The 7158-nt window shown below is 40.1% G+C and overlaps 1 long non-coding RNA gene across 3 annotated transcripts; it reads right to left on the bottom strand.

The window, feature by feature from the left end:
• Window positions 1–1320: 1320 nt before the first annotated feature.
• Window positions 1321–3811, bottom strand: LOC134442249 (uncharacterized). 3 transcript variants are annotated; one of them, XR_010033346.1, is made up of 5 exons: window positions 3660–3811; window positions 2920–3010; window positions 2661–2751; window positions 1955–2045; window positions 1321–1722 (listed from the first exon to the last, which is right to left on the bottom strand). It is a non-coding gene; the product is annotated as an uncharacterized LOC134442249 (long non-coding RNA). The 3 variants fall into 3 exon arrangements; XR_010033348.1 differs by lacking the exons at window positions 2661–2751; window positions 2920–3010; XR_010033347.1 differs by lacking the exons at window positions 2661–2751; window positions 2920–3010; window positions 3660–3811 and adding an exon at window positions 2152–2411.
• Window positions 3812–7158: the final 3347 nt, after the last annotated feature.

The following is a 7158-nucleotide window of genomic DNA, read 5'->3' as shown; positions in this document are numbered from 1 at the left end:
CAATTGTGACTTCCTGCTGTTACCTGTGCACATGGTAAAATACGTTTCTCATAGTTTTCAGCATTTAGCAAATGCTTTCATCACCATGCAAATGGTTGTGTTCAATTCTCAGCAGGCGCGGAGTGGCCGTCGGGAGATCGGGGACTTGTCCCGGTGGGCCGCGGCCGTGAAATGTAATAATGCAACATATTGCGTTCCTAGCCGGCCCTGAAGTTTAGAGATAATACTTATAAGCACTGACTTCCCACTTTCCACTTCCATACGGTGTAGTCAAGCTGACTAGCCAGTAGTTATACCGTATACCAGACGGCAATACCTCACTGACGGTGTCAAACAGTAAATTGGCCACACCCCTTCTCTACTGATAATGTTCATACACCGTAGATCGCAGAAGTCAGAGCCATTGATAACAGAGTTACGCCTACCTTTGATCTCGGCGGGAAAGTCACCTAGTGGCTGTGTAGACACGCTAAAGTTCTAAACAAACAGAGAGCCGTCATTGACTTCTACTGAGCAGAATAAGCCTTTCTACGGTAAGCATTGAATAAATATGCACACAAACGGGATCCATCCCATTTTTTTAGGTAATTCGTCTAGTACATCTAGGTGATATAAAATACTGTGTTGTTTACACGCTACTGTCGTAGAACTGGTGTGTTTTTATCACGTTTTGAGGGAAATCACCATTAGCTTAGCCAGGAGCCCGCCACTTACCTATGAGATGCTAACTTTCTTGGTAGCTTTTGACTGTAATCGCAAAAGCGTTGTGTTCATTATTTACACTACAAATATTAATTCGTTAAAAACTAATCACATACACTTGTATGTCTATAGATCTCTAGCAGTGAGACGCAGGCCAGCTTTAGCCTTTATGAGGCTGCATCAGACCTGCCAAAAACATGCATCGTTGCATGCAGGCAGAGTGAAGAGGATCAGGGCAGAGACGTGTAGTCCCTACACACGACTCTGAATCAGTGGCATGGAGCAGGGCCATGGATCTGTCATGTGGACTAAATAAATTATAATTAAAAAAAGACAACAACTGTATAACCAGTACTTGAGTGGGTCAATTAAATTTTTTTTTAAATGTATTTATGTATGTTTTGAACACAGAAATACACTGGATGCTCACTGCTATGGTGCCAAGTTAGACAATAACCTAGTGTGAATATGCATTTTTAATACTGTACACCTTTTGTTATTAACTGTGTGAAGGCATAGCATAATGGTAGAACATCATACAGACACTTGGAATGCTTTGTAAGCATCAAACTGTTGACAGAGCACGACACGCATGAAGAATTCACATAGGCCTAAGAGTAAGGTTTGAGGTTTCTTTTTGCTCAGCGTAACAGTAATACAACAACAAAACTGTACACTTCATAGTTGCAAAACTGAGCTAATGGAACATATTTACAGCAATGCAAGTGATAATGATAAAAAACAAGAAACAGATAGAGCAGTCCAGTTTTGGGTGCAAAACACAGGTAGTGTAACAGATGTAAAGAAACTGGCCATAATACAAACGAAACATCTGGAGTTGTTTTGGAATGGTGATGTGGGAGAAGAAATGGAGCCTATGCAATCCTACAGAGTGTGGAAGGCCAAAACAGGACACAGGCTTGTCAAGTGATCCGGTTTCTGTAGTACCGAGTAGTAGTAGTCTGTAGTATGGAGCCTCTGCAGGTGTCATGCAACTCACAGCACTCCTGAGTGTTGTGCCTGTCAACAACACAGACATGCAGCGGTCATACTCAACGTGTAACATTGAAATAGACAGAAAATTAAAACTGTAAAAGGGGTCTATGCTGCTGTATATGAACAACAAATATCATTATCAGTGAATATGGTACACCTGGAGCAATTAAGTGAAGAACCAGATGAAGGTGGGAGACAAGCTGTATGAAGACGAGCAATGAAATGAAGAATCACATTGTAATAACAATATACACACCATGACTGTGAAGGTGGAAGACAAGGTGTATGAAGAAGGGCCGGAAATCTGTTCAGGGGTCATCAGTCAATGATGAGTGAATATGACACAGCTGGAGCAATGAAATAAAGAAACACATGAAGTTAGGAAGGGCACTGACAATCTGTTCAGGGGTCATCAGTGAAGTAAAGAATCACATAGTAATAATAACAACACACCAAGCAGTGAATGTGGGGAGGGGGCAAGCTGTATGAAGAAGGGCCGGATATCTGTGAATGATGAGTGAACATGACACATCTGGAGCAATGAAATAAAGAAACACATTGTTACAATATACACACCAAGCTGTGAGTGTGGGGGCAAGCTGTATGAGGAAGAGCAATGACAAAGAAACACATGAAGTTGGGAAGGGCACTGACAATCTGTTCAGGGGTCATCAGTCAATGATGAGTGGATATGACACACCTGGAGCAATGAAATAAAGAATCACATGAAGTTAGGAAGGGCACTGACAATCTGTTCAGGGGTCATCAGTCAATGATGAGTGAATATGACACACCTGGAGCAATGAAATAAAGAAACACATGAAGTTCAGGGGTCATCAGTGAAGTGAGGAATCACATAGTAATAATAGCAACACACCAAGCTGTGAATGTGGGGAGGGGGGCAAGCTGTATGAAGACGAGCAATGAAATGAAGAATCACATTGTAATAACAATATACACACCATGACTGTGAAGGTGGAAGACAAGCTGTATGAAGAAGGGCCGGAAATCTGTTCAGGGGTCATCAGTCAATGATGAGTGAATATGACACACCTGGAGCAATGAAATAAAGAAACACATGAAGTTCTGGGGTAATCAGTGAAGTAAAGAATGACATAGTAATAATAACAACACACCAAGCTGTGAATGTGGGGAGGGGGGCAAGCTGCATGAAGACGAGCAATGAAATGAAGAATCACATTGTAATAACAATATACACACCATGACTGTGAAGGTGGAAGACAAGCTGTATGAAGAAGGGCCGGAAATCTGTTCAGGGGTCATCAGTCAATGATGAGTGAATATGACACACCTGGAGCAATGAAATAAATAAACACATGAAGTTCAGGGGTCATCAGTGAAGTAAGGAATCACATAGTAATGATAGCAACACACCAAGCTGTGAATGTGGGGAGGGGGGCAAGCTGTATGAAGAAGGGCCGGATATCTGTGAATGATGAGTGAACATGACACACCTGGAGCAATGAAATAAAGAAACACATTGTTATAATATACACACCAAGCTGTGAGTGTGGGGGCAAGCTGTATGAGGAAGAGCAATGAAATAAAGAAACACATGAAGTTGGGAAGGGCTCGCTACGCTAACCACATGCAGCTACATGCATTCAAATAGCTGGGAAGATCAAACCACGAATGTACACGGGTAATATGGCGTTATATGAATGTGGGAAGTAGAAAACACAGTCGTTTATGATACAGATAGTAGCGCATTGTATAGGATTGTAACGTAGCCACTTGTGAAGTTGGACCGGAGCCAAGCCGCTATGCTAACTTAAGCTACCAGAAGTGGTTATTCATTCCTAAACAGCGTTCGTCTTTAACATCGACATCGCAATTTTCATGCAAACCACATGCAATTACATAATTGAAGGCTATACTTTAGACAACGGATACTGAAACACAGAAAACATTTCGATTTGTTCTCCCATTTATCAACTTACCGAGAAAGGTGTCGACAGTCAAACGAAAGTCTACGGGGCCCACTTCCGGATATGGAACTTCTTGAAGTCTACAGGGAGGAGCCATGACACGGAAAATAGACCCCGCCCCTTGCCCACGTATGCCAATGGGATATACACAACTCTTTCCTATTCATGACTCTGGCGGAAGTTTACAAGATCTTAGTAACACAGTTTCGTTTTCAGTATCTGAAGAACCTGTGATATGTATATTGGTTACCAAAGGATAGAAATATTAATAAATTATGATTTATTTTCCGATTTCCACACGACTGTTACAGTTTACAGTCTTTCCAGTCCAGATTCACTTGTTCTGTGGTTATTGACTTGGGTTACGAACAGACTCCACCAAGTGGTAAGGAAGATAACTGCACCTAACAGAAGCAATGGGGTTTGTTTTGATTTGTTAGACCTACCAGTATATCTCCTTATAGTCGAAATAATATTATTATCATACATATATTTATATGTGGTACATTTAGGATGTAGCCTATGTCTGAAGAAATGGAACAAAATAATTACCACACAAGATTCTGATGTTACCAGTGCTGGGTGTGTAGGCTAATAAGCTGTGGATTAAAGTAGAGTGATTGCAAGAAACAAAGACATTTGCTGCGACGAAGACAGCGTTTTAAGGTAGGCCTACACCGTTTGGTTATACATTTTGTTGACTTATGGTTGTGATTTGAAGTAGCTAGGTTTGGATTATTTGCTGCATGGTGGGTTCATTGCACAATGTAGACAGACTTTTTGTAAGCTATAGGCTACTATACTATATTTTGTAAGCCTACTCTTCTAAAAATCCCCACACTCAAAACTTTGTGCCCATGCTCATCCTGTCTTCCTTAAATGATATTTCAATTTCAAACTGTCAAAATGACAGTGGAGTGCACATTTGCATGGAACAGTAGCGTGATGTAGCCTAACCTAGGCCTATGAATGCTTTGGACTGTGATGATGGCTCCAGTGGTGTAGTCTACTTTTTGATATATATTGGTATATTTTGGTATACTGTATATTTGAGCATTTTTTGAAGTGGGTATACTGTTTATATTTGTGCTATTGTAAATAATGGATCAATCAATTTTTAGTGGGTATAGTGTAATCCCTGAAATTTTGAAATGGGTGCGTATACCTGCGTTTTACGTAGACTACACCACTGGCTGTGCATTTCATCAAGGTGTAGGCTACAATTCTCCACTTCAGGTTGATATTTTGACAACACTTATGTCCACATGTAGTACGACTGCAGATTTCGTGGCTTTTGTCTTTTTGGTTAGGAAACCATGTTCGCTTTGTTTTTTTTTTTTTTTTTTTTAAAGAGGGCCGCCAAGGGGAAAATTCTCCCGGTGGGAAAAGGTGGGCCACTCCGCCCCTGATTCTCAGTGTTTTTGTACATTATCAATTGATTTTGTCGTGTTCTGCAAAATGCTTTGTTATGAAAGATCTCACTCCCCAAAACATTTACACAGTGACATAACATTTTGATGGCTCTGACACATTCACAGACACAAAAACCTGGTTTTGAGAGATTGGCCAAGGGTTTTGAGTAAGAGATTGGGTTTTGCAGGTCATCCATGGTGTTTTGCCACTTGTTACATCTTTTTTGGAAATGAACGTGATGTTTCGCAAAATGCGAATAAGATTCGAGAAATTTACAAAACCAATTGAGAAAAACTGTAAAGTTTGAACATGTACTCACAAAAGTGAGTACACCCCAGATGAACGTCCGGTAGAGAAGGGGCTGTGTTGGCTCGAATCGTCTCGAAATTAAACGAAATGAAAAGGGAGATCATCAGTGTACGTTTCAACCTTTCTTCAAATTGAATTTTAACATTTTGAGTCTGCATCCCGCTTAAATACATTGGTGTGAGATTTGAATGCAATCCTATGGAGAATATCATGATCTGCTTCAGGAGTCACAGTGCATGTTGACATGCATGCTTCTTTTAGGCATATTTCAGATTGCCAATGTTGACAGCATCCATGCATCCCCAAACCATGTCAGTNCCACTACCATGCTTGGNTTTTGATAGGATACACCTTTTTTGTAAAACTCACTTGTTTACCACCACACATGCTTGACACCATCTAAAGTATATTTGTTTATCTTGGTCCCCTCAGATCACACGACATGGTTCCAGTGATCCATATCCTTGGTCTGTTCATCTCTCTTGAGACCAAGATAAACAAATTTGCTTTAGATGGTGTCAAGCATGTGTGGTGGTAAACAAGTGAGTTTTACAAAAAAAGTGTATCCTCTCAATAGCCAAGCATGGTAGTGGGACTGACATGGTTTGGGGATGCATGAATGCTGTCAACATTGGCAATCTGAAATACACCTAAAAGAAACATGCATGTCAACATGCACTGTGACTACTGAAGCAGATCAAGATATTCTCCATAGGATTGCATTCAAATCTCACACCAATCTATTTAAGCCAGATGCAGACTCAAAATGTAAAAGTTCAATGCAAAGAAAGGTTGAAACGCACACTGATGACCTCCCTTTATATCCCTTTTCATTTCGTTTCATTTCGAGACGATTAAAGCTAACACAGCCCCTTCTGTACTGGATTTTAATCTGGGGTGTACTCACTTTTGTGAGTACATGTTCCAACATTAATGGCTGGATTTTGTTTTTTTCTGAGTGAACAAGAATTTAAGCGGTCAAATAAGTTGTTAAAAGGTCACTAATCATTGTGTCAAAGTGAAATTTCTGTAATGCTTTCCTATGAAAAGATATACTCACAAATCTGAAAAACTGTGAGTGGTGTACTCACTTTCGTGATATACTGTATATACAGCCGGCCTACAACCTTGGGAAGCAGGTGTATTATGAGGTAGGCCTATGCTGGTTAAAATCCCTTTTCCCGCGAAAAAGTAAAGTAATAAGTAACAAGTTACTTTTTAAATTTAGTAATAAGTAAAGTAATTCAGTTACAATTGAAAGCAGTAACTAAAGTAAAGTAACTAATTACTTTTAAAAAGTAACTTACCCAACACTGGACCCCCCATAGTTCCTGCAGTGAATAAGCAGGAACATGCACTCATATAGTGGCAACTCGTTGTGCTGTGAAATGTATAGCCTATGTATCCTGACAAGCTATATATATACTGTCGTATGAAAAGCTGCCCATAGTGTGGCACTGCATCATAAGCTGTTGAATCAACAGTTGGCGTTCAAACCATTGAGGTTCAAACCAATTCAAACTTTTGAACTGCCATTAATACTCTGTCAACATTGCCATAGCTCCAGAAGCCTTCCCCAATGACTTACTATTTAAAAGAGAAAGAGACTCTGACAGTCATAGAAAGATAAAAGGATGGATGTTATAGATTATCTGGTGCAGTACTAGACCCCAGGCATAATTTATGTACTTTCTGCTGCTGTGTATTAGGTTAGGGCCTATTTTATTTCACAAATGTTTTCAAAGAGTTAAGAGTGCTTGACAGGCAGAACATGTCAATCCAATTGAAC

This window comes from Engraulis encrasicolus, unplaced genomic scaffold (genome assembly GCF_034702125.1).
Source record: "Engraulis encrasicolus isolate BLACKSEA-1 unplaced genomic scaffold, IST_EnEncr_1.0 scaffold_133_np1212, whole genome shotgun sequence".
Classification (NCBI taxonomy): Eukaryota; Metazoa; Chordata; class Actinopteri; order Clupeiformes; family Engraulidae; genus Engraulis; species Engraulis encrasicolus.
Note: the sequence above shows the minus strand (reverse complement) of the source record. Positions and strands in the feature narration are given on the sequence as shown.